Raw genomic sequence first — 26,183 nt, 5'->3', positions numbered from 1 at the left:
ATCTTGGCACTCCTGCATGTGTTTGAAGACAAACTCCAAATATGAGGTTTCGAGTGGGAATGAATTAACATGTACTCCAGCAACATAGATGTCAGGCTCTTGAGGGAAAGAACCTATTTCATTTGATCTTAATTTTCTGGAGAGTGCCACCTACATCTCTAGCATGCTCAAAATAGCCTGCAATAACTCATCACATCGTGCTTGTGCTATTTTTGCATTTCCCCAGGAGAAACCATAAAGGATGTGTTTATACTAGTCTAGCGTCTAGCTCTTCGCTTTGCCTGCAGCTGTTACAATGGATGAATCCCTTGGGCCCTGTAGACCAATCGAAAGTGTTCCTGTGTATGAAGGACAGCCATAATGGTTATTATTTCCAAAGGCCTTGCCATTTGGACGTAAAAGGGTTGTGATAGTCAAGGCTAAAAGCACCTTTGTTTTTATGGTTGCCATCCTTGGAAAAATGAAGTCCTGAAAATAGAATAAATACATTCTAATAGTTTTACTGTTCATTATAAGCACATACCACTTTATTTGCCTTGATCAAAAATAGTTCAGGAGAAAAAATATGGTATCTGTTGAGGAGCTGAATAAATGTGCATGTATGTACCCCAAATGCCTAAATTTTCTCCTTATATTTTCCTTAACTGGCCGATTCATGGTATATTAGATTAGATAAAGTACAGATAGCCCCTCCATAATATTTTTTTGGTTCTTATTGGAAAAATTTATCACAGAAAAAGACAAAGGAATAAAATGTTCTTGTATTGATTGTCTTGGTGAAGCAAATAAAATCCTGTAGATATTGAAGTGAACATATCATTAATCACATATGATTAAAAGGAAATTTTCTAGAATGTGCTCTGGCTATTACAGCATGAGAAAGCACACACACACACACACACACACACACACATGCAACATATGCTCTGGGCTTTGATAGTTCAACAGAGATGGATACATTACAATATGGTGCTTCTTGTCTGTAAAATTTACAGATTTCCCATGTGGCTGGGATGAGAGCACCTGAAAGCTATGTTACGAAAATTCTAGCCACGTGGCCAGTAAAGAGAAGACACAGATGTGGTAGGCAGGGAGGAGATGAGAAAAATCATCTATAGAATCAAAACAGGCACTAGCTGTTGTCACCACTGTGGTGGTGTATGTTCTGGAAAAAATATGGTGCACTTGGACTTATCCTCTGTCCTTACGATCAAAGCCTTACCCTGACCAAATCTGCAGACAGATGTGCAGTGGTTTCTTAAGTCTAGAATAGAAATAAAAACAACAGTTCTTTATGTTTGACATGAGTTTTTTTTTGTTTGTTTGTTTTTGTTTTACGAGACAAGGTTTGTTTTGGAGGCTGTCAGTCCAGCCTGGCCTCGAACTCACAGAGATCCACCTGCTTTTGCCTCCGGAGTGCTGGGATTAAAGGCGTGCGCCATCACCGCCCGGCGGGGGGGGGGGTGTTTTTTGAGACATGGTTTTTCTGTGTACCCTGGTTGTCCTAGAACTCACTCTGTAGACCAGGTCGGCCTTGAACTCAGAGACCCATCTGCCTCTCCCTCCTGAGTGCTGGTATTAATGGCATGTACCACTACCACCCAGCATTAGGGCACTTCTTAATATCTATACCTGGTGATATCTCTCACTTGTGTCCCAGCAGAAGCTCCTTTTTAGATGTACTGTAAATCCCTTTCTGAATCCAATCCTGAGGGCCTCTCACGCAGGAGTCAGGTGTTATCAATCAAATAAACAGATTCTTGGTTACTACTGTGTCTCTTCCATGGTCACGTTTTGCTCACGGATGAGTATCTGGCAGTTGCCTGTTACTTATGCTGATGTTTCCTGGGGAGTGTTTTCCCCTTAGGCTTTTTTTTAGGTCATTGCTCCCAGAAGAAGGCTCAAACTAAATTTCCCAACAGTATAAATGAGCACATGGATGTGTTCTAAACATAATGTGTGTTTCTCTCATCAGTGCCTGTGAGGTCCTAGCTTTCTGTTGCTGTGAACACTTTTTTGTTGATAGCTTGTTATTTTTGTGTATGTAAACTTCTCCAGGTATCTCACACAGTTTTACACATCAAGAAATTTTGTTGCTTCAGTCGACTCTTCCCCTTTTATGAAAACTATATTAAAGTGAGTCTCATCAACTGAGTAAGAACCAAAAATAAAAACCTAACTTTGTACATCTGCATGATTTAAGTCAACCTGATTTCAATTAAGATATATTACATGGATTCATTGCAATCCTTGCTCCTGCCTTGGCTTCCCTCAATAACGGACTGTGATTGGTGCGTTTAAGCTGAATAAACTCTTTCCTTCCCAGAGCAGGCCACTGATGGATGGGTGACATAGGACATGGTGCATATATACTATAGAATACTACTCAACTCTGAAAGGGCAAAGCCCTGTCATTTAGTCTGTTGATGGGACCAGAGGACATTATGCTAAATAAAAATAAGCGAGGTACAGAAAGACAAGTCCCAAAGGTTCTCCATTCTATGTGGGACCTAAAAAACTGGCTTTGTAGTACTTGAGAGCAGGACAATGGTTACGGAGGCTGAGAGAGGAGAGAGAGTGGTGGGGAAAAGCTGACTGCAGGTGCTGAGTTGTAGTTAGACGGACAAAGGAAGCTCTGAAGTTCTGTTGTGAGGTTGGGTAATTAGATGACAATAATGTCCTGTGGGTTTTTTCCCATATATTTTTTATTTAACTTTTTATGCATGTCACTTTCAGTTCTCTCTCCCTCCCCCTCCTCCCCCACCCCCAATCCTCCTAACCTACCCCCCCACCCCCCCTCAGCTCCCCAGGGAGGGCAAGGACCTCGATGAGGGATTTTCAGGGTCTGTCACATCATCCCGGGAAGGGCCCAGGTTATTCCTCATGTGTCCAGGCTGAGAGAGCATCCCTCCATGTGGCATGGGTTCCCAGAGCCCTTCTGAATGCCAGGAATAAATACTGCTCCACTCTCCCAGGTCCCAGAGATTTTCAAGGCTAAAATGATGGATTTGAATGTTTTTACTATAAATTAGGAGGAGCTCATTTCTCTCAATTTCAACATTTTATAATGTGTACATATATTTTGGCTCTTGTAAATACATGCATTTTTAAAGTATCAGTCAAATGTTTTAAAATAAAAGAACATTATAAGCATTCAGAAATATTATGCCTGGACACATGGGGGAGGGCCTTGGTCCTGTCCTGGATGAAAAAACAGACTCTGGAGATTCCCCCATGGAGGGCCTCACCCTCCCTGGGGAATGGTGTGGGGATTGGGTGGGTGGGGCTGGTGTAGGGGTAAGGGAAGAGGGGTGGGAGAGGGAGCTGGGATTGACATGTGAAGCAAACGTGTTTCTAATTTAAATAAAAATATATTGGAAAAATGAAGATCTAGTAGTTTTGAATAGACTCTATATAATCTAGAAATTATTTAATGTCTTGATGGTGAAAGCATGTCATTTAAGCAGTATCTTTCAGCGGTAGTTTTAAAAGGTGCAGATTATGCCAGGTGTGGTGGGTCTTGGTTGTAGTTCCAGCTCTCCAGAAGTGGAAGCAGGAGGATTACCACAAGTTTAAGGATAATCTTGGCTATCTGATAAATTCTAGGTCAATTTGTGCCTTGTTCCAAAAAGAAAAAACCCAACAACCCACAAACAAATAAATGTAAAAACTGCAGTTAGGGAGTTCATAGAGGAATAGTTAATGGTTTGATAAATGCCTTCAATGTTTTAAGTGTGAATAATTTTCAAAATCATAATTACACACACAAAATTTTGCACATTTTTGATCCAAAAAGATTTAACTTCATGTTTATTAACAAGATTGGTATGAAATACAGCAAATTACTAACTGAAATTTTTATGTAATGAGATTAACGACAGGATTGATTTTATTTTTCTTGTATGTGTATGGTGTATGCACATGGGAGCACATATGTGTACTGGTGCGCTCCTCAACATGTGTTTGCATGCGTGTGTGCATGTGTGAGGTAAGAAGTTGACCTTACACATACATAACCTTCTTGCTCAGTGAGCATTTTACCTGCTTAACCATCTCCCCAGGCCTCTCCTCTGAAATACTAAGTTTAAAAAGAATACATACTGCTATCAGAAACAGGCCCGACCAGCACAGCTATTTTGAAACTGTGTTGTGAGGGTTGGAAATATTGGAGCTAGAAACCTTTAGCCAAAAAGCAGTCCTCTCTTCTAAGCGTAAATGTAGTTAGCTGGTTTGCTTTTTCTGTTTCATATGGGGATAAGAAAGGCAAGAGAATGGCACACAGCTGATACAGACATTCCAGCACATATAGCTTAATAGGATATAAAGCCTTTTAGAAATATTAGTTATCAATAGCTGGAAGATGGGCAACTGTAAGAACTAGAAACCTTCCTAATGCCACTCTGTTCTGGAGTCCAGCAGTGAGCAAATTTGAAAAACTTTGTGGCAGTGAGTTTTCTAGTAAAGATAGGGATGAGGCCCATGAAACAAAGGCTTAGCAAACCTCCCTCTAACTCTATTGTGAAGGTGGTGTTATTGTACCTACAATGCAAAATGAGCAAGGGATGAGCCACCGTGGGTTCCAGCTTGGACTTTCTACCTTTGAGTACATCCTGGTAGATGAGAGGTTGGGAGTGAGGCTCCTCTTTATCCACGGGGACTGGTCACTCACAGGCAGAGACACATTTGACAGATCAATAAACTTACTAAATCCGAATTTATATAAGTGATAGTATAACCAATGAACTAAGACAGATTCGTAAAGAAAATATGAGGACATATAATAAATCATAAATGCAGTCAGAAACTTAATTTCAAATCTTTGGGATAGCTGATATGAGACATTGATTGACAGCCTTTTCCTTCTGCTCCAGACCATGCTCTTTAAAGACAGTGTATCCATCTATCTATCATCTATCAATCTGTTATCTACCATCTACCTACTGTTTACCTATCAGCCACCTATCAAATATCAATCTATCATCTATGAGTTATCTAGCACCTATCTATCTCTATCATCTACCAACAATTATTTATCGTATCTCTACCAAATACCAATCAATTATCTATTATCTTTCAATCATATACTGTCTACCATCTATCATTGATCCATCTATCTATTTCCCTATCAATCATATAATCATGTCGTTTAAGGGTGGATACATTCTGAAAGAGTTGTCATTAGGAGGTTTCATTGTATGACATCAGAGTACTTCAAAGGGGCAGCTGTGGTGGGATGGGACATGCCTGACTGATGAGTAATGACCATCACTGGTTTCCTACTTTCTTGGATCTTAATCATTTCCAGTTTTGTTTCCAGATCATTGGCTGTGGCCTCTATCTGGAAATGTTAGCCCTGGGTTTTGTGCTCGTAGAGCCATGGTGAGCATAACAGCATGAAATTAAGTCAAGCACAAAAGAACACGCTGCTCTGAGGAATGTGGCAAACAAGGGGTGAATGAGGCTGCCACACACTGCCGGGCTTAGTTCTGTAGCACACTTGTCTACATTTTGTAAATGGAAGTGCATTCTAAAATAAGGAGCCCGTGAATGGCTGAGATCAGACTTTCGCTTTTAAAGCAGCAGCACATATATCAGAGATATTCTACTTTTCAGCCCCGTGGGCCTTAACTTTCATGGTCATGGAGATCCCGGAGTGGGGCTACTGTGGAGTGTGTGGGTTCTCAGGTTCAGTGCTGGATCTCTCCAATTGGGATTTCTGAGGGGAAAGCCTGAGATCTGCGTATTAACAAGATCTTTGGTGGTTGTGCCTTGGATCTCCCTTAGGAGATCCATCCCTTTCAGATTCAAGCAATCAGCTTCTGCTTCGATGAAGAGTGATGTCTTAGGAGGCACTGAGTGCCCAACCAGGAATTCCTGCCTTTCCTTCCTGAAGGGTTTTGAATCGTGGATACAAGAAGACTCCAAAGCTAAATGCTAAAACTGCTCTTTCCTTTTGCTTCCTTATGTCCTACACATGACAAGATGTCTCTGAAAGAGCTGTTTGAACTATTCTTGTCTTCTTTCTTAGTGAACTCTGATTTATTACTCACAGACCACTAAACTGCGTCGTTACTGGAGCTGACCAGCTCCCTTCATAGTGCTGGGGCAGTGGGACGCTCATCTCAGCCTACACTCAGGGGGTGACATCACAGTGAATTCATTCTCACAGATGGTTGCTGATGAGGAACTCCTGTCACCAAAGGGAGAATGCTGTGCTTTCTTGGACTTAGGCTAATAAAGACTAATGAGTTAAGCTCCACCATCACCCTTTCACAAAGTAAACCACTAGCCCTGTAAGGATGCCTAGTCTCTATTTTAAATTATCACATCATCTTACAAATGTGGCATCTGGAGCTCTGTAGTTTGAAGGGGCATGTTAGGACCCAGGTTGTGACTCGGTGGCATTTATCTACTGAGTGCAAAGCTCTGGTTCCAACCCCAGTATGGCAAAACCAGGAAGATTATATTGTTCTTATTTTGGGGGATTCGATATACAGTTTCTCTGTGGCTTTGGAGGCTGTCCTGGTACTAGCTCTTGTAGACCAGGCTGGTCTCCAACTTACAGAGATCCGCCTGCCTCTGCCTCCCTAGTGCTGGATTAAAGGCGTGTGCCACCACTGCCCAGCTCATATTGTTCTTTTTACATCAAATTTGATAGTGTATAAAAAATATACTAAGCAACTGAGTACATTATAAAATAAATGCTTTGATATTAATAAAAATTGCACTTGCCACTATTCTATTCCATTACATAATAATTATATTTAATACAAAATTCTGCCATTTGTGTATTTCAAAACATTACATCTATAAATAACATTTTACTAGTTTCTTGTATAGTGAATCTACCTCAATAATCCCTCAATAAAATAGCATGAAAGAATATCACCCTTTACACAAGGACTTGATCTTTTGTTCTCATATAATTAACATGTTAAGACAGAACAAAATAAGTGATTGCTTTTTTATTCTTGCTGAATAACTAGATGCTCCTGCCTGTTTTGCGTGTATGTGTACATGTGTGCGTGTGCGTGCGTGCGTGTGTGTGTGCGTGTGTGTGTGTGCTCGAGAGCTCTTATTCATGTGGCTGTTCACGTACATATGTGCAGATTTGTGTGGAGGCCAGAGGTTGGCATCAGTGTCTTTGTCAATCACTCTCCATCTTCCTATCATTATTGTTACTATTTTTTTTTGAGACAGCATTTATCATTGAACACGCAGACACTGATTTGTGCAGATTGGCAGCCCAGTGAACCCGAGGATCCTCTGACATTTGTCTCCCCTCCCCAGGCCCTGTTCACTGGCACTGGAGTTGCAGACTTGTGCCAACACTTGTGCCAGCTTTCCAGTGGGTGTCGGAGAGCCACACTCAGGTACTCACACTTGGGCAGCAGTCGCTTTACCAGCTGAGCCATCGCCCTGATCTTTCTAGCCTCTTTAGTTGGTGCCCAATGAAATTTCACAGTATCGTTGCTAACTGCACCTGCTTCGTACTGACAGGGATAAAGGAATGACTTTGTGGGTTCAGTGCTTGCCACACAAGCACAAGGGCTTGGGCTTGAAGCCTTAGCACCCGCATAAAAAGTAAGGTATAACAATACACACCTGTAACTCTGGTGTGGGAAATGGGGTGTAGGGACGGGCAGATCGCAGAGGCTCACCGACCATTCAGTCTAGCTTAAACAGTAAGCCCCAGGTTATTGAAAGACCTTGCCTCAGAAAAAATAATAAGGTGGAGAGTGGTTGAGGAAGACACTGCACAAAGATCCCTGGCCTACATATATATACATAATATGTGTGAATGCACCCACATTACCAAAAAATTACAGTTAATAATTGTTTCCTACCAATCTTTCTGCTAACATACATGAAATTAGATGAACTATAAAATATGTGTAGTTATGAATATGTAATGAGGGTTTTTAAAAATTGTTCTCACTTGTAACATTAACAGCATTTTGCCAAGCCATTACATATTCCTTGGAAATGGGATTTTAACTTTGCTTGTATCTTGTAGAGAGAACTACTGTAATTTAGGTAATGCTTGACTTTTTTTCTTGAGGCAGGCTCTCTTAGATAGCTAAGCTGACTTCGCACTCTCTATCCTTCTCCCCCAGCTTCCTTAGTGCTTGACCACAGGTGCGCACCACTGTGAACTCACTAAACTTACTGCCTTCTGTAATATTTTCCGATAAAAATTAGGATGAGGGGCTGAGGACACAGATCAGTTGGAGGGGCGTTTGCCCAGCTCGTCAAGACTCTGGGTTTAGTCCCCAGTTCTATGTAAAACTGCAAGGTGGTGGAAGCCTGTGAACACAACACTTGGGAGATGAAGGCAGGGTGGGAGACCAGAAGTGTACGGTCATCCTAGCAACATGGAGAATTCCGGGCCGGGCTGATAGTCATGAGACTGTTTCAAAAAGAAAATCAACAGTAGGATGAAAAAGATCTATTAGCTGGTCTCAGAACTGTTTGGAGAGGAAACTGATTTTAAGGAAGTGGCCTTCACGAGCCATTTTTAGTGGCCAAAAAAGTTTAAACAAATAAATAGCAAATCCAATTTTGGTTTTTGTGTTGCTGTGACTAAATATAATCTCCACCACTCAGCCTAGAACACTAACCTACATCTCTTGTTTCTATGAGAGGCTTCTGGGGGAATCCAGACGAGGGTTTGAGTCAGAGGCAAATCAGAGGAGAGGGAGGGCCACCAGTAAGAGAGATCAACTGCCCAGACATGAAGGGAAGTGACAGCGGGAACTCGGGTGCCCAAGAAACACCAGAGAGGGCACCACACTCCCTAAGGATAGATTGCTCAGGGCTGGAGCCGATTTGTTTTAATTTTAAAAGGTCAAGATGACCTCAGCTGACATCTATGAAATAAATAACACTGGAAAAAAAATAGCACAAAGTTAGATTTGGGGTTTTGACTCCCTGGAGAGTCTTTGCCTTTTAACAATAAAGATTGTCTCATGCACAAATCATTTTGTTTCATGCTGCCAGTTACAAAATAAAAATTCTTCCTTACTCTTTAAACTAAAGTTATCAGCTTTACTTCATTTTTTCCACTTTGCTTTAGATAGAAGAACTCTGCCCACTCCATACGAGTGCTTTGGAAATAATATATCATCTGTCTTAGTTTGGATTTTTACTGTTGTGAAGAGACACCATGAGCATGGCAATTCTTATAAAGAAAACACACACACACATATTCACTCATGCGCGTGCGCGTGCGCACGCACACACACACACACACACACATTAAAAGACTACAATGATTCTTCTTCCAACAAACAAAACAAAAACCTAAAACAGGTCACACGCCTTTGGTCTGTGAGAATCAGAAAAGCAAAGAAACCCAGAATCACCCGGAACTGGTCTCCGACCAGTTTGTGTGAATGTGGAGGAAACACCTTGGTCCTCAGGAACATGCCAGAAATATTCCAGAGCAGGATCCTCTGCCTAGGCTACACAAGATTGTGAGGTCACATGACTGCTGGGAGATCATTTCTAGAAGCCACAGGCAGGCACGGGGGCCATGTCATACAGTGACATCTCTTCCCCAAATGGTCGAATCTATGACATCCATTCCACCATCCATTCAGGAGCTGGAAGGACAGGTAGGATGCCAGCAAGTCTGGAGCATGGAAACTCTTGCTTGGCAAACCAGGGAGTTGTCACCCTCTCACAGTAAGGGCTTAACAAACTTGAATTCCAGAGAACACCAAGCCCCTCAGAACTGGAGTCCAGTGGGGCTCCAGATGGTATGTGGGTTATCCTGCCTACCTGTATGAACTTTGACTTATTTTGGCTTACATTATATGAAATTAAATATATTTTAACTGATACATTGAAAATTATACATATTGATACACAGGATGTTTTGATGAGTGAATATATTGGGTAGTCAGGTTAAATAGCCTGTCACTTTGTAATGAAATATTCAAAATTCTTCTAGCTTTTTGAAATAAACAGTAACCAATGAGTGTCTAAAGTTACCATACTGTACTATTGTATACCAGGATGTCTTACTCTTATTGAACTGTACCCTAGTACCCACTGATCAATCCCATCCCCCATACTGATTAGTGGTGACTGACAACTTGATAGGTCTGGAATTACCTTGGAGACAAGAGTACAGCCACCCTAGTGAGGGGACTATATTGATTTGGTTACGTGAGGTGAAGATCCACCCTGAAGATGGGTGACAGTGTTTCCTAGGCCAAGGTCTAGGAACTGCAGAAACAGGAGAAAGCAAACTGAGCACAGTGTTCGGCACTCTACTTCCTGCCTGTGGACACAGTGTAACCAGCAGCTTTAAGGCAGGTTGCCTTACTGTCTCCATCATGATGAACTGTATCCTTGAACTCTGAGCCTAAGTAAGCACGAGGGAAAGTAACTAAGGTAATTCCCTTTCCTTCCACACTCTGGAGCCTCTGGCAACCCCTATTCTATAATTAACTTTTTTATGTTCCTCACATGGGTGAGAACATACAGCATGATCTCTTTGTCTCTGGCTTATTTCACTTAATGTAATAACCTCCAGTTTCATCCTAGCAAATGACAAGACTTTATTTTAGCGACTGAGTAGTGTCTTGTGGCATGCTTGAGACACATTTTCTTTAGCTATTCATCAGTTAACGGCTGCAAATTTATTATCATATTGATATTATATGTATCATTAATACTATCATATTAACAGGTGAATATTTTAGTTACTTGGCAGTGAATTAAGGAGAACTTGAATGGAGATGCTGGGGACATATATTATGCATTACGGTGACATCATTGTGAGCTTTAGAAACACTTGTAAGACCTGTTAGTCTAGGATTTATGATGGTAGGCCAAGTTCAGTATAGTGCAAGGGACGACATTCAGCAAAACGTCGGATTAGGTTGACATCAGGGCTTTATGTATTCTTCTAGCCTGTGAAAAGTGAAATTGCTCATACTTCTAGTTCTTTGTTGTATAGTGTTTGCTCTAATTAGACAGGAGTTACACTGACCATCACATATCTATTTGTACACTTTTCTTTCCTTAATCCAATCCTCCTTAATGAAGAATCCCTGCATTTAAGAGATCTTCATAGCTACATGATTTCAAAGCTGTGACAAGGAGCATGGTGGCAGGCAGTATTTTTTTTGCCTGTCCTTAGAATGTCCTTCTCTATTTCCATGTGAATCTCATCATATAAAGATTGAAGCAATTAATTAGCCAATTTATGAGTAATTACTTCTGACAAGCTAGCTACCTTCCTTTAGCAAAAGTACAAGATGAGCAATCTGGAGGACAAGCATTAGATTCACTAATTAAATTAAATGCAAAACCAAAGGCTTCTGGGGATCATATTTCTTTGGTAAAGCAAATAGGTATTGCATAATTAATAATTAGATTATAGCCATTTGTTTAATTATAGAGCCTGACTTTAAGGGTAAATTCATAAAACAACATTAAATACAGAATGGACTTGTATATTAGTACCTGAACATTTCTATTAGATTTTTAGGTGGTGATTTCCTTGTGGATCTTATCTATGAAGGCTTTTTTCTACAGTTATAAGACTTTGTGTCTATCTCTCTAAATCTCAGAAGAGCAATACCCCGATGAATGAGCCATGCACACCAATATCCTGGTCATGCTATTGATGTGACAAGAATGTCACTTGCCCCTTCTGATAGATGTCATCACTCAGGAGGACACTGATGGCAGAGGAAGCATCCCCAGACCTGGTATTACAGTCAAATCTATCATGGGTGGTGGGACTTGAACCTGCTGTCTCAGAGGCATCTTTCCTCCTAGCCTCTTACAGAACTGGCAACCTGCTTTGCTTGGTATACGCTGATGTTCAATAAAAGCAGCAATAAATGGTTAACTCTGTTAGTGGGTGTTGATTACAGATAGCTTGCACTTTACAGTGATGTTATGTTCTAATAAATCTCTAAGTAAGTAAAACAAAAATCTCTTAAGGTAAAAATGTACATGATTCCTGGGCCAACTTTAATGTGCTCAGAGAACCTACATCAGTCACACTTGAGCAAAATCATCTACTACAAAGGCTACTTCATAATAAAGTGTTGGTAATCTCATGTAAGTCACTGATGGATGGCCACAGTGAAACCAAGAACAGAATGGCAGTGGGGGTACATGTTAGTACCATGCTCAAGTTGAAAACTCACCAGCTGACCCAGGCATACGTGGTCTGAAAGTCAGGATTGGGACCTGAGTTGCTGCTGCAAATTTCAGAGTAAAGATATCCCAAGGAGGCTAAGTAAAGGCCAGAGACAGTGGGTTAGGTAGTGGGCTGCAGAATAATGGACCAGGAGAAAGAGGTTGTGACAGACTGACTTGTGACTATGCAGAGAAGGAGACCTCAGAGATGCTCCCCACAGAAACCACTGGAGGGGAGCTGCTGCTGCTGCAGGGTTGGAGTTCAGGGAGGGGACAGCAGGAGGAAGAGAAGGAAGTCAGTGTAAGCACACCATGAGGAGGGATAGTAAGGTCAATCCAGCCTGTAAGCTTGCTTAGGTATGTGCCTGAGGACTCCCCAAGAGCATCTTTCTGTTTTGGAGCACTCAGATGGGAGGGTGTGGCCCACGTGCGGGGAGCAAAGCATAGCTTGCACAGTGGTGACAAACCTTCTTATGCTGTTTGGACAGGTGTGAGCTTAGGACTCAGACTATAAAGCCAAATTTAGAATCATCAGACAAACAGCAACGGGGACACTCTGTACCCAAGCTGGGATAGAGGACAGCAGAGTTCTGACAGCAACAAGGGCAACCCTAGACAAATCGGCCACTCTGATGGTGTGACACTGACCTGGCTGGGTTCCAACAACCAGTGGCCTTTGCATCAAAGTCTGGAAATTTTGGGGAAAGAAGTTTAAATGCAAATCAACAAGAGTAGAAAAAATAAGAGAAACCAAATGGTGCCAGTGAAAAACCCAGGCATCCCTTTAATTTTAAATCATCCAACAGCGGAGTAATATGATGTAATACTAGAGATTTCAGAAACTAAATTGCTACACAAATAACATGATCTCATATCACTTAGTGATGGGGATGTATTCTGAGAAGTTGTCTCTAGGCAGTTTCATCACTGTATAAGTCACCTTTTTGTTACTAAAACAAACACATGAGCTGACTAACATATAAGGAAGAAAAGGCTAGCTTACTCAATTTTGTAAGTTTTAGCTAGTCCATAACCCATTGACCCCAACTGTTTCGGGGCTGTGGTGAGCCTGTGCATTGAGACAGGAGATGTGTCAAAGCAAAACCATTCACTTTGTGCCTCGGGGGAGAAAAGGAGACAGAAATGACTGGCTACACAATCCCTGTCAAGGGCACAGCCCCATTGACAGGAAGTCCTTCCCTTATACACGACCTCTTGAGGACTCCATCTCCACTGCCACCTCCCAGAAGTGCCTTTCGTCAGGCAAGGCTTTTGTCACATACACCTGTAGGGGACACCTAAGGTTCAAATGAGAGCAGCCATATCATAGAATGTAATTCCACGAGCTAACAGAACCATTACAGTAACTGAAATGTGATATAAACATATACGTTGTCTGAACTATATTTAATTTATGATCGAATAGTGAAGCCAGTCTGGGCAGCTGTGTGCCTTTCTTTGGATCACAGAGACAGTTGAGATGAATACAGTTGGATCCATCATGGGTGAGATTTTTCCAGAAAAGAAAAACAAGCATGAAGGGCAAGGGAGCCTTGAGTATCGTCAAAGGGTATATGCAATGTTGTTGAACTCTGAGCTCTGCTGGGAGGCAGGGAAAGAGGGGCCAAGACAAGGCCAGGACACCATGACCCTCGTGTTTTCAGAGGACTGAAGATTGGCCTCAGGCAGGAGGAGGAAGAAGCAGGGCTGAGAGAACGTCGGCATCAGTACCCCTGAATGTGGAGATGGAGGTGAGAATCAGATCCAGTGCATGCTCTCTCATGGGTGGCTGGAGGAGGAGGAGGGACCAATCAGGCAAGAGCTCGAACAAGCTGAGGCTACTGCCGTGTGCATTGCCATGTGTGCAGGGATGTCCTGGAGGGGATGGCAGTGCTCGGAGGCCAGATGCTCAGGCTGATGTGTGACAGGAATGACCAGGAATCACATAAAGGACAATGATAAGCAGTGGTAGAGCTGAAGAAGTAGGATTACAGGACAGAACAGCAGCCTTAGGCAGGAGCAGAAACCAAGAGCAAGGAGTCCAGGAGTTCTGGGTCCTCGGTACAGAGACACAGAAGGGAGGGTGTGAAACCCAAAGGCAACAGCAAGGAGTGTCGTAGAGAGGAGGCAGAACCTTTGAGCACAGATGAAACTCGGGGGGATGGAGAAGGCTGGGGGGCAGGTTTCTTTTATGAAAAAAAAAAAAGGACCTGAGAAACAAACCCAGAAGTCCAGGGCATTACTGTTAAATACAGACAGGAGAGAGCAGCCCATAGACTGCAGAGAAAATACCTTAAACATCATATAGGAAGATAGACGTGGGGGAACAGGCCTGTCCAAGTTCTTCGCGTCCCTCTAAGTATGGAACTCAGAAGTGAATTCCAGGAAACATTTGATGACTTCCAAGTATCATGAACGGATGACTCCCTTTCCTCTAGACTTGTATACATACCCACGGTAATTAATGCGGGGTTTAAAAAGGTGTCAGGGCCCATTCCAGCTTGTTTTTAATGTGGGCCCCTCTTGTAACATGCTACAGCCAGTTGCCTCTTCATCTATTTGCATAGCTCATTTCTAGATCCTAAATATACCACCACCCTGCATTTATCTTGAGAAAGTGTCCTGGCCACCCTTCTTTTTTAGCAGTGGTTATTTTAAAGCTCTCTGTGTCAGCGGGCTGGAAGTGGCCTTCCTCTCCACCGGGGTAGTGGCCAGTGTGCTCTGAGTTCCCTTTATGCCAGTGTTGTGCTTGAGGACACATCTGCAGATGTCCCCAGCCTCGCTGGTTGCCTGCCAGGCTGGCTGTTGTTTCCTTGTATGAGGACACTGCAGTGGTGGCTGGGTTTAGATCATCTTTATTCTGCCTTTTGCCAGGATTTAGATAACCAATTTTGCTTCAGATCTTATTTCAGGCTTGTAGATATGTATAAACAACGAAGATTTAATTTATCAGAACCCGTTCTATCTTTTTAAATTTTATATGAATTGATGTCTCAGGGTGTGCTGGATAAGCATGACTGACAGTTTGATGGTCTGGAAAAGTCCTGGGAGATTAACAAAGCACGCTCGAGTGTGTCTGTGACGCCATTTCTGGAGACCATTAGGTCATAAGGGCTGTGTCATGATAAGTGGGTTAACCTTTCACAGATTCAGAATATGAGGGTGTTGTCACGCATTGATTAAACATAGGACATGAGGGCTAGTTGGAAGAAGCATGCCACTTAAGGGTGTGCCCTTAGGGCCTATCTCTTGCCTTCCTAACTTCCTCCTGTTTACTCCCTTTTCTTGTTTGTCCTTATTTCCAGGCTGTCATGATATGAAGTGAGCCCTTCTGTTCAATCATGCCTCTCCACCACAATGGACTGACATTCCTGAAACTATGAACCAAATGAAACTTTCTGCCTTTGAGTTGATCACAATGGGGAAAGCAATTAATACACAGGCTCTAACTAACCATCTAGGAGCCTGTGAGGTGTTGGTGTAATTTGCACTGAACAAGAATACCACTAAATAGTGAAAGAAAGCCTGTAGGCAGAGTTGAGAATGATGGAAAGGATATTCCAGAGCATGTACAAGTCTTCCAAGACCCAAAGGCTGGTGCCTCTTCTCCTGTGCTGGCCTCGCCTGTGAGTCACTTTTAAACGCTGTGACAGCCATTCTCATGTAAATCCTCTTCCCTATAGTCCTCTTCCCTATATGAAACTGTAGCCCCACTGAGGGAAGAGATGCTGACCAACTTACTGTTAGTTCACCCGTAGTATCTTATATATCTTACAGAATGATATTTGCTCAATATTTATTTGCAAATAAGCATTTGCTCAATATTTGTAGACTGAACGAACAATAGAGGGCACTTGCAGCAGAAGGGAGTCCAGCACCAACTTGGATTTCTGTTGGGTAAAATAATTTGGTGCTAATGGAACTTGTATTTCTTTATAAGTAATAACTTTAAATTTTTTAAAATCAAAAGCATTTGGTAAGTAGAAATTAAGAAGATCTGGTGAGTAAGGAAACCCTGGCATATTTCCTTTAAAGTAATGGGGTAGTCTGGGAGTCACACACCTCCCTTCCTGTTTCAAATCTGGACAAAACGCAGAAATGACTGCTGGGCAGTTCAGTAGGTCCTCACCTCATGTGATAACAGCAGGGCAGAGAGGATCACATGCTTAGAAGCCTGCCTCCTTTTCAGGACTTCTAATCAGTCTTAAGATGTGCAGAAAAGCAACAAAACATGCAAGTCAGTACTTAAGGACAAAGCACATATTAAAAATAAATAAGACTACTCAGGAAAAGTTACATTGATTCACCATTCAAAGTTGATATTTTGTATGCTGTCACTACACTTCATTACCTAGAGCAGGCTAGGAAAGCTGTTACCATCGAGAATAGCTTCTGCACCATTTGTTCCCATTAATCAGTAATCTTTGGAGGGTCAGTTGATCTAGTGCACTGAGCCCTAAAAGGTTAACAGAATCATAGGATTCTTCATATACATCTTGGCCATTTTCTGTTCAGAACTAATATAATTTCTTAGTTAATGCAAAATGCATTAGCTACCTATCTGAAAGACAGCATCTTCTTGATGTTGTTCATACTACATGAAATGCAAAAGAACAGAGGAGGAATAAAGACTGGGAGAGTCACAGCCTCCCACAGCTCCTCTTCACCATGGCCTTCTACATGGTAACTCACCAGGACTGGTCTATCTAGATGCTGGGCTTCTCCACTCAACTGAAGAAGACAACAATAACTTCAGCCCATTGCCTGGTTGGGTCTGGCACGATTTCTTCAATTACAGATTCAACGACTCTAGAGGGAACTTTGAAAGGTGGGAGACTACAGAACTGGTGTAACCATTGTGGCAGCTTGGATTGGGCAGGGATTCTGGCACCCTGAGCCAGAGAATACTAAGTGTTACAGTTTAGATAAAAAGGTATTCTGGCAATTGGGAGTCAAGGACACCACAGGTCACAGTAAGCATAGCAGCTTACAGTCCTGCTCCAGGGAAAGGTTTCCCCAGTGTAACAGCTCTACTCCAGCAGGAAAGGGTTTCCCAGGGATTAGTTCTGGTCCCCTGGAGTGTAGTATAACAACTCCTTTTCTGCTTCAACATGGGCAGGTTCCCCAGTGAAAAGTGTTAATGTCCTGCTCCTCTCTGTCCCGCCCAGGGTCCTCTCTGCTTCTGGGAAAGAAGGTCTCACCCAAGCCTCATTCAAGATTCATTGGGAGGGAGGAATCCAGGAGAGTGGCTGTCCTCTGCCAGGATGACAGATGACAGCTGGGCAGCCTGACAGCCAACTGACAAACACGTTGGCTAGACCTCCTGCTAGGGACTGGTTTCCTGTACAGGTTTAGGGTAAGATTTGGCTCTAGTTTCAGGGCCGAAGTGTGTTTCTTTCACTGGTCCTTTTTAGCCTTTTGGCTCTAGTTTCAGGGCCAGGGTGTATTTATTTCATTGGCTCTGATTCCAGAAACAGTGTGTTTCTTTAGCACTGGTTTCAGGGTCAGAGTGCATATCTTTGGTTCTGGTTGCAGGGTCAAAGTGTGTTTCTTTGGCTGGCCATTTATCCCTTGAAGGGTGGAACCAGGTTAAAGAACATCATTACTGACCCATGATAAATCCTTTCTGAGTACTAAACACAGTGATCATCACTTATTAACACTTTTCTCTATGTTAGGTATTATGCTTAATACTAAAACAGTGTAAGATTTCTTTTCATTTTGCACACTCTGGGGTTTATTATTGCCCTCATTTTAAGGATGGAGAAACCCCAGATTGTGAAGGAATAAATGACTTATCTAAAACTCACCTGGTTGGAAAATGGTGGAGTTTTAACATTAGGCTAGACACACATTATCCTTAAACCATGGCCCAGTGTCAAACTTGGAAGACAGGGCTGCCACCTTGGGCCTTGGGGCATAGGAGTATGGACTTGAGTTTTAAATTGGTTGTCAAAATGCGAGACCCTACTCATTTCTTTTTTGCTTTTAGAGACAGGGTTTCTCTGTGTAATACTCCTGGATGTCTTGGAACTCACTCTGTAAACCAGGCTGGCCTCAAACTCACTGGGATCTGCCTGCCTCTGCCTCCCAAGTGCTGGGATTACAGGCATGTGCCACCATTGCCCATAAGCCCTACTCATTTCTAACTATCCATCTTTATCTTTACCCAAGATATACTTGGTGGAAGGATGATCATGCAAATATTCCTTAGAGAAATAGGTTCTGGGGGCAGACCAACTAGAAACTGCTGCAGTGAAAAATCACCACCAAAGACTTAGACTTTACAGTAGAATCTCAGCAGCTCAGAAGAGCCTGGCAGTAGGGAAACAGCACCCACTCTGGTGTTCCTGCACTGGTTAGTGTGAAGGTCCTTCTGTTCCGTTAGATCTGCTAACTGAAAGGTCTGGGTCAGGGCTCAAGGGGACACTAAGATAGGTTGCTAGGGAGTGAGTTTATTGGAAGAGTTATTAATACTGCAGACAGACAGACAGACAGACAGACAGGTAGGTAGGCAGGCAGGTAGGCAGGTAGGCAGGCAAGTAGGCAGGCAAGTAGGCAGGCAGGCAGACAATGATATATTGGGGACTCGGAGGAGAGTTCAGACATCATCGCTAGTCAGAGTATAGGGTAGGGGGTGTGAAGAGAGAAATCAAGGTCTACACCACAGAAGTAAAGGTCTTTCCTTACATCTTTCAAGTAGGAAGGTTTTGCAGCATAAACCTACAGCCAGGCTCTCTAATTCTATCCCTGAGTGAGTGAGGAGCAGATGGTATGGCTACCAATAGCCCCTTTGATGTAGACTCACTTTCCTAGATGTCTGTTATCTAGGGACTCAGTGTCTCAGTAGGTGCCTGTGCATATCTGTGACAGGGAAGAGGCTGTTGCATGTACTGTGGCCTGAGCAGCAGCTGGATTCTACTTTATGCTATTACACTAACAGCCCTTAGGATTTGGATTCTGTAGAACATACCCTGCTGTCTCCCTGGGCACCACATTACTTGAATCAAGCTGGACTTTGCTCTGCCCCTTTGGAGCCAAAAGCTTTGGTTTCTCGCTCCAAACACATCTGGCTTCACATTCTTTCCTGCCCTTTAATTAACATTGCTGTTGTCCAAATTAAAAAGGAACAAGTTACATGCAACTTACATGTAAGCTACAACAAGTACAAGTGTCACGATAAGCCAGGGAATGAGAGGAAGGTGGTGAGAGCAGAGGAAAATAGAATGAATGGGAAACAAGAGGTTCAGAGCTCTACAACTATTTCCTTAGTGACACGACAACTTCCAGAATGCATTCACAAATTTCTCTACCAATGAACCATTCCAAAAGAGTTAGCATGATTTTGTGCGAAAAAATTGAAACTCAAATTGAGAAAAACTACATCTGACCATAGGATTATAGCTAGTCAATAAAGCACGTTCTGTCATATAGCTTTGTGGTGTATTGATTTTCTATGCAGACAATTATTAGCTCATTTATTCATTCAGCAAATATATATATTTGAGCACCTGTTCACTGCAAGGATCATTTTCTAATAGTTGATTAAGAACCTAGGGCACTCAAAGGTGATGGTGCTATGGAGAAATACAGCTAAGAATACACCTGTAAAATAGGGGCACGAATTCAAATTCAGTCAATGGATGTGGGGAAACATGGGAGGAAGGCATTTGACCAATTGAAGTGTTCTGTTCTCCTCGCCTCAGCTATTAATTGACTGAGGAATGGGTGCGACCCTAGCTAAGCCAGGCACAGTCCTCCCAATACCTTTCCCCATCAGGTAATGGGGGTGGTTTCTCTCCTTGAGAGATGCTAACCTTGAAGAATGTGAGCCTGAGCCATCTGGAGGCCATCTTGCCTTTGTCGAGGAGAAATGGTACCTGAAGGCAGAAGTGGAGAAGGAAGAGTGAATCTGAAAGAGGAGGAAGCAGAAAAGTGTGTAACATCATGGCTCAACCCTGGATCTGTTTCTACACCCTGCTATAGTCTACGGGCTTTCTAGTTAATCAAATCATGTTTTCTTTCCATTTTTGCTCACATGAGATTCAATTAAAAATTTACATCTTGATCATTTAAAACAAACAAACAAACAAAAAAGGGAATAACCCTGTTAGGCATGACCTCATTTCAGGAGAACACAATTCACACTGTTAAAGTGGTGACGTCAGAGAAGGTGGAATGAGGCAAAGACCAGAAGTATGGTTATTAAATATTTGCTATTTTAATAGTTGCAATTTTTTATTCCCTTCCTTGGCTTTATTGTTCCCCTCTCTTCCTTCCTTTATTTCCTCTCTCCCCCTCTCTCTTTTCTTCTTTTCACATGCTGCCGACTTTTTAAAAAAGCTTATTTTATTTTATGTGTGTAGGTGTTTTGCCTGCATGTATATTTGTGTACCAAATGTGTGCCTGGTGTCCCTGGATCCCCTGGAACTGTAGTTACAGATGGTTGTGAGCCACCGTGTGGGTACTGGGAATCAAACCAGGGTCCTCTGAAGAGCAGCCAGTGCTGCTCTTTGAGCCACTTCTTTGGTCCCATGCCCCTTACTTTTTGTCATCAGTATTTTTAAGTGCTTTGCTTTTCTGAACACAGGTGTTCAAAAAATTCAGGATAGTATAAATAAGAAAGCAAAACTGCCCTAACATTTTACCACTCCAATTTTAGCAAAAACCACATCAGTTTTTACTAAAATTAATCACTATGTACTAGAGTCACACACTTGGAATTTAAAAAAGAAGGAAAGAAAGAAGGAAAGAAGGAAAGAAAGAAAAAGAGAAACACAGCATCTTTCTGTGTATACTATTCAACAACCCACTTCTCCACCAGATAGTACGTCTCATGACCCTTTAAGTCTATATTTTTAGTTATTCTACTGTGGTCTAAAAGGCAAAGATGGTATAAAAATGTGTATGTTAAAAATTTACTCCATTTTTGTTCCTGCCCACAAAATTCTCTTTCATAATAAAAACAGGGACTTTCCTCATGTACTCTTCCAATATAATTTATGTAAATGAAGCAAATACAGATTTACATCATTTCCAACATCCCCTTTTCACACAAGGGGCTCCATCTAACACAAGGGTCTACAGTTTGCTTTTCATTTAACACCAAAGAGGTAAAAATCTCCTGTGTTACCACAGGAGTCCTGTTCAGATTCAGGCATTGGAATGTGTATGTAGTAGTGTCTATTTCAACTGCTCTGCTATTGATGGAGATTTACTCTCAATCTAAAATACAAGGTATCACGAACTTTAATTAGAGTGTGTCTAAAACAGAATTAAAGAACAGATATGAGCTGTTTTCTGAATATTAAAACTGAAGTCAAAGCTAAATATGTTACATAAAGGTGATAAAGCCTTTTATTATTGTTGTTCTAAATATTGTGGTTCCTAGGCAAACATTTGTGAAGGAGGAAACTTTTCATGTCTGTTTATTATATTACGAACAACAAGAATTTGCAATAAAACTTATTCAAGTTGGGTGGTAGTGGTGGTACATGCCTTTAATCCCAGTACTTGGGAAACAGAGGCAGGCAGATCTCTGTGAGTTCAAGGCTAGCCTGGTCTACAAAGCTACACAGAGGAACTCTGTCTCAAAAAATAAAAAATAAAAAACAAGAAAAAAAACCAAAAAACAACAGCAAAACAATCTTATTCAAAAATCATGAGTTTATTCAGGTAATGAGTAATTTATAAGCATCTATCTGGCCAAGATTATTTACTTCAACATGATTGGTAAAGTTAGCTTTAAATTCTATATTGAACTTAGTTTCTCAAAAGGAAGAAAATTAATCATTGCAAGAATGTGTGTAAGGCTGATCTTTAAAATGGTATCTTTGGAGTGATAAACAAAAACAGATAACCACAAAAGTGAAAAAAAAAAAGAATGAGCGAATGAATACCAGGCACATGTAAATCTCATGCCACCTGCTCCTTACAAACATGTGTTCGGTGTTAACCTTGCCTTGCACAGATGACAAATTGGGCCAAAGAGACTGATGTCGTGCCAGAATCGCACATCCATTAAGTCTGAGAGGCAGGGTCCCACACTAACTTCTCCCAGCCTCTGTTCTGTGCGCCTCGCCAGCACATTACTGATTCTCTGTGAACTTGATTGCATGTGGCCTGTGATCATTTATTTGTTGACAATTCCTTTCAGATAAATCACTTCTCTTTAAATTAAAAAAAGACAAATCATTTAAGAGTTTGCAGCTCACAAGAGTAGGCTAGCTATCTTGTGTGTGTGTGTGAGTGTGTCTTCAAGAAAAAAAGCAGCCTTGAGAACCATGATGTATATTAGAGATGGGTTCTTGGTTTCTAAACTTTAATAGTGAGGCAACAGATTTTTGCAGACAAACCATAGTGGCTTACAAAGATAAAGGCAGAAAGATACATGGAGAAAAATCACTTTAGCTAACAGTCTGTTTCCTCTGAAGAGGAAAAATGGGGTAATTAAGGATCCCATCTCCAATTTCCTGTAACACAAGCATACTGGACAGGGCTGGCTACAAACTGTCACTAGCAGAATGTTTATTAGAGACTGATGCTGGAAAATAAGTGTGAGAAAGTAGGGTCCTGCAAGTCACACTGGAAAATCTTAAGCTCAAGGTAGCGCACACTCTAGATGAGATTATACAGGTTAGGAAAAATGTAAAAGTTGAACATGCTCTCTTGGTTCATTAACCTCATCTTTATATTTGTCTATGAAAAATTATTTCAACTTGGAGGTTCTGTATAAAATTTGTCATCACTTTCTGTGATAATAACGACAGTACATACTCATTTGTATGAAATGATATGAAAAATGATGTCAAAACAAAAATATAGGACTTCCCAAGTTCCACCTAATGTTTGGCTGTGAGACTCTGCATCTGCTCCCATCAGTTGCTGGATGAAGTCTCTCTGGTCTCTTTGATGACAACTGTAGGTAGGTTTTGTGACTGGGTTGGTGTCCCAATCCCTCCACCTGAGGCCTTGCCTAGTCATAGAAGATGGCTGATTTAGGCTTTGTGTCCCCCAAGACTCCTTTGCTAGGGTTATTCTAGCAAATTCCATGTAGCTTCTATTGCACCAGATTTCCACTTTGCCCCCTATCAATTCCAGTCATTTTCTCCCAATACTTCCTTCCTCTCACTTGATCCCCACTGTTCTTAATTCCACCTACCCCTGGGAGATTTATCCCACTCCCACTTAAGCCCTCCTTGTAACTTAGTCTTTCTGTGTCTGTGGGTCATAGCATGATTATCTTTTATTTTACACTTAATATCTACTTACAAGTGAGTACATACTGTGTTTGTCTTTCTGGGTCTGAGTTACCTCACTCAGAATGACTTTTTTCAAGTTCTATCCATTTGTCTGCAAATTTCATGACATCATCATTTTTAACAGCAGTGGAAGAGTGTTCCCTTTGCTCCACATCCTCACCAGCATGAGCTACCACTTGTGGTTTTTATCTTAGTCATTCTGACAGAAGTGAGAGGTATCGCTGGATTTGCATTTTCCTGATGGCTATGGATATTGAACATTTCTTTAAGTGTTTCTCAGCCATTTTGTGTCCTTTGTTGAGAATTCTCTGTTTAGATCTATACCCCATTTTTTAATTTGATTATTTAGTTTGTTGGTGTCTAGTTTCTTGAGTTCTTTATATATTTTGGATATTAGCTCTCTGTCATATGTGGAGTTGGTGAAAATCTTTTTCCATTCTGTGGGCTGCCATTTTGTCCTATTGATGGTGTTCTGTTAAGAGAAGCTTTTTCTTTGCTAGCCGCTTTGGTTTATCTCCCGCCAGTTGCCTGGGCTCTGCCGCTTTGTAGTCCCCAAATAAATACACAAGACGCTGTATTAATTATGAAGCTGTTGGCCTTTTCTTGTTTCTTACTGGCTAGCTCTGACTTAAGTAATTACCCCATAATTGTTAATCTAAGTATTTTTCTTACCGGAGAATAGTTCCGGGCTTCCTACCCCATGGCGGTTACATCTCGAACTCTCTTGTGTTTCTCCTTCCCAGAGTCCTCCTGGACTCCTAGTCCCTCCTATATAGGTTTCCTATTGGCTCAACAGTACTTTATTGACAAATGCACAGGACTTCCCCCAACATCTCCTCTTTTCTGTTTAAACAAAAAGAAAGGTCTTAACTTTAACATAGTCAAATTATATATAACAGAACAGTTATCAAATAAGAACATGGTTACAACATTTTGTCTATTAACATTTAGCAAGATTTAAAGAAAATATCATCCATCCCATCCTTGTGAGTCCAAAGTCCTATATGTAGCTTATCTTTTATCATAACTAAGGAAAGCTATAATTATAGCTATCTGTCTTCAACTCCATCAAAGACCGCAGAAGGATAATATATAAACACTAGGATTGACAGAGGTATCTTACTGCCTGGACAGTCACCCGAAGTTCCTCTGTAACGTTGGGGCATCCATCTTCAGCCCATAGGCCACAATGTGTCCAGAAGATTTCTCAGCAAAGCAGGAAATTTCAAACTGTCCATCTGCATTGGCAGTCTGTCAGTCATTTCTCTGTCCTGTAGAAAGTCTCATAGACTCTTCATGAAGCAGGAACCCTGTAAGACTGAGTTCAGCAGTCACTTTCCTGTGGGTCCTGCATGTCCAGATTATACAACAACAGTCAAGCAGTACAGGCAAGAGCAGTTTCTTGCCCAAATGGCTAATCTTGCCATGTTGAAAGCAAACTTCATAACGAGTTTCTTCAATGCCCATCTTCCTCTCAGATGTAATTGGTGCTGCCAGGAGCAGACATTTCTCATTGTCAAGAAAAACCCTAAACCATTTTAAATGCCATTTTCTGAAGGTCTTTGAAAGGTTTGAAGACTGTATATCTATCTCAAATACATCTCTATATATCTAGAAAACCTAACTTACCTAACAATAAGATCTGACTCTTATAAGTAACTATCTATAGCCTGTATTTAATTATGCATTACTTTTTAAAAGATCAGTACACGCACAGTACTTAATCAAGAGGAGAAGCATACATGTCACAAAATTGACCTTGAATTTGTATCAATAAATGAAAAATCATACCCATACCATAATTCCCCTTTTTTCCATTAACAAGAGATCGGCTGTGATCATTAGCCAATTATAAACAATCCCATTTAAATGAAAACAAAGATTTATAAACAAGATGGGAATTAGGACGTCGCTCATTCCAAACTGCTTCATGCTGGAAGGGGGCGCTGTTTATACCATGGGGATCATGACAAAACTCAGAAACCTGTATAAGTCCTTATTTTAGTGGTCTGTAAAGCTCCATCATCTTAGCTGTTTCAGTTGTTGGAACACCTGGTCCACTGCTTCCGGGGGTCTTTGGTTCGTCAAACCACAGAAGCCTGGAAGGAATCCTCAGCTTTTCATTTTCTGTGGAAACATAAGTAAAATCTCCTTTTCCAAGTAACATATCCTTATACTTAAATTTTGAAGTCAAGGCATTTTTAAAAGATAGAAGTTGGATTAATTTAGCAGCATTTATAATCAAGTGTACTTTAGTAGCAGTTCCTTCTTGAGCAATGAAAAAACTGAAAAACACAATAGCGTACAGTATCCAGACTCTCTGTGTATTTTCCATCTTTATGTGGCTTATTTATTTATCTATTATTACTTTATTTATTTTACTTTTATTTATTTTTCTTTGAGACAGGATTTCTCTTTGGAAATCTGCCTGCCTCTGCCTCTGCCTCTGCCTCTGGAGTAAATCCTACCGGCGTGTGCCACCACAAACGCTGGCTTTTGTATTTATATACCACTTTGCCGTTTCATTTTCTCTCTCAATCTCACATATATTTTTAAACACACTGTAAACCTTTAGAGGTTTTGTTCATCCAAGTCTGACTTTACTGTAAATCTTTATGTTTTTCTGGCCATGTGTCTTATCTGTAAAACCATGGCTGTTTTAAACTGCCGGTTTTTCGTCAAGATGGTAGGCGTAAGAGTGATTCCAGCTTACCACATTAGTCCATGCTGACCTCCAGCAAAAGCTGCCACTTCCAG

This window comes from Mesocricetus auratus, unplaced genomic scaffold (assembly GCF_017639785.1).
Source record: "Mesocricetus auratus isolate SY011 unplaced genomic scaffold, BCM_Maur_2.0 Super-Scaffold_100013, whole genome shotgun sequence".
In the NCBI taxonomy this organism is placed as follows: Eukaryota; Metazoa; Chordata; class Mammalia; order Rodentia; family Cricetidae; genus Mesocricetus; species Mesocricetus auratus.
This window is presented reverse-complemented; position numbering follows the sequence as displayed.